This window comes from Penaeus chinensis, chromosome 4, assembly GCF_019202785.1.
Source record: "Penaeus chinensis breed Huanghai No. 1 chromosome 4, ASM1920278v2, whole genome shotgun sequence".
Classification (NCBI taxonomy): domain Eukaryota; kingdom Metazoa; phylum Arthropoda; class Malacostraca; order Decapoda; family Penaeidae; genus Penaeus; species Penaeus chinensis.
This window is the reverse complement of record NC_061822.1, coordinates 5,720,302-5,722,801: the sequence shown is the minus strand read 5'-3', so window position 1 is coordinate 5,722,801 and position 2,500 is coordinate 5,720,302. Positions and strand designations below refer to the sequence as shown.

At 44.5% G+C, this 2,500-nt stretch overlaps 1 protein-coding gene across 1 annotated transcript in view; it reads right to left on the bottom strand.

Moving 5' to 3' along the window:
• The window catches only part of LOC125025325, a 103,979-nt gene that overhangs the window by 61,755 nt on the left and 39,724 nt on the right, over nucleotides 1-2,500 (bottom strand). The window lies entirely within an intron of this gene.

Sequence of the window (2,500 nt, the reverse complement as noted above, 5' to 3'; positions counted from 1 at the left end):
ACATCATGGACAAACATTACCGAAAGTACAGCACTGCTATAGCTACACAGAATACAGAACTACATGTAACTATAAAGCAGTTAATAAGACCTTAAATATATTTCTAATATCATGGATGTTTGAACAGAACTATGTTTCAAAGAAGATGCAGAAAGGAAGGGTTTAGCTATTCCATTCCAACCAAGCGAATTCCAAATCTATTTTCCTGTTTCCGCATTTCATTTTTATCGACAGTTTTCGTTGAGAACAGTTTTAAAGAAAATCCATTTCGTGGCAAATCTCAATCACTAATTATATCGATAATGATAATCTCGGCAAATCAGCTTTTGTAATTGACACTAACTATCACCAGGGACTGCGGCCCCGTGTCACAGATTGCCTCGATTATTGCAATTAACTGCATAGTGTTGCAGACCCGATACTTGCTCGATACCGACTCCCCTCGAACACGAACGAACATTTCCAGATGACCTTGTTAATTTTTTTTTTTAATTTCACGAATTCTTTATGGAATCGCAGCAAAACTGATGGCTGTATCGTCTGTGGTAGGGTTTTCTCAAATCGGTGATAATCTTTTGTACAGCTGTATTTCGTGCCTAAAGCGAGTCCGGAAGTCTGATTTTGTCACGCAAGGAACAAGTCGTTCATCCATGCTGTGGCGGCTGCATAGCTAAACGCACTCCTTCGCCCAACGCACACGCACACGCACTCACACGCATACTCATAAGCTATGTATATGGTAATGAGCACGCACACTCATATATACACATGCACCAATACATCTATACACACTTTACATACACACATACACACACGCATACAAACCCTCATACACACACGCACAAGCACACATACACACACACAATTTTTTTTTTCTCTCTCTCTCTCTCTCTCTCTCTCTCTCTCTCTCTCTCACACACACACACACACACACACACACACACACACACACACACACACACACACACACACACACACACACACACACAGACATGCACCTAAACGCACCCACAAACGTTCACGGCAAGATCCACCCGTGATAATGTACCATCACTTTCGCCCATTAGAATATAATCAGCGATAATCGTAAATGCAATCCAATTACAGCTTATCAGTTACAATCAGGAAAGGACTCTAACGCCAGTCTCAACGAATGCAATTTACCTTTTTTTTCTCTCTTTCTCCCAAGTCGCTTCGCTTCTGAACCTCGGGAACCTCGGCCCTGCGGTTCGCGACTTAAAAACACCGTTGCATTTTTTCTTTTTTTAATCTAGGCGAACATGCGAGGGAAAAGCTCGGTATAATAGCGTTGAGCATGTGTCTTTGCACTGTGATGGAGAGGGTGGAAGGAAGGAGGGATATAGGGAAGGGATGAAGGCAGCAGGAGAGAGAGAGAGAGAGAGAGAGAGAGAGAGAGAGAGAGAGAGAGAGAGAGAGAGAGAGAGAGAGAGAGAGAGACAGGCAGACAGACAGACAGACAGACAGATAGACAGGCAGACAGACAGACAGGAAGACAGACAGAGACAGAAAGGGAGAGCGACAGACAGACAGACAGACAGAGAAAGGGAGAAAGACAGAGAGACAGACAGACAGACAGAGACAGAGAGAGAGAGAGAGACGTTCCATTTCTCCTTCGCTTCACATACAAAGGGAACTCAATCAAGCCCATCTTGCTGAGAACCGAAGAAACGCAAGCACAGAAATATTAAAAACGTGGGAAATCTTGATGCGAGACATTTCGGATTAATTTCCCTCATAATACTTTTATAAAGGGCAACAGATTCAACAGCAATATTTCTATCGGATGCTGTAGGACCGGCGCGGCCCAAAAGGTGATAAAACAGTATGATGAAGAGGCAGATTTCCAGCTTTACCTGCAGTGTACATTTTCATTTTTCATGGATTCTGGTCATGCAGGGGGGGTTCTCTTTGCTTATCTTTTTATTTGTTTGTTTGTTTTCTTGTTTGTTTGTTCTAGTTGTTGGTGATAGTGGTGGCGCTGCCGAGGGTAGTGCAGTATTAGTAAAAGGGAAGATCAGCTATATGTGACGATAGTGATGAAGGTGATGATGATGATGATGATGATGATGATGGTAATGATGAATACGATGATGATAAGAAATTCAGCAAATGCTAGTAATGATAAAAAAGGGAAGATAATAGGAAAATAAAACAAGAACACACAGAGAGAGCAAATGAAAAGAGAAAAGAAAAATCTCAGCGGAGGAGAGGAGAAGCAAGAAGGGAAGGAGCAGATGCGTCGCGGGCGAGGTCACGGAGGAGAGAGACGAGGCGGAAGGGAGGAGGAAGGGAGGAGGAAGAAGGAGGAAGGGAGGAGGAAGGGAGGAAGGGAGGAAGGAGGAGGAAGGGAGGAAGGAGGAGGAAGGGAGGAAGGGATCGCCGTCGGAGCCAGTGCCGTGAGCAGCCCCTTAATCAGTGCCAAGCGGCGAGAGCCAACCTTTGATCAGGCAGTCACGGCGTCCGGGATGCCCTGAGCCGG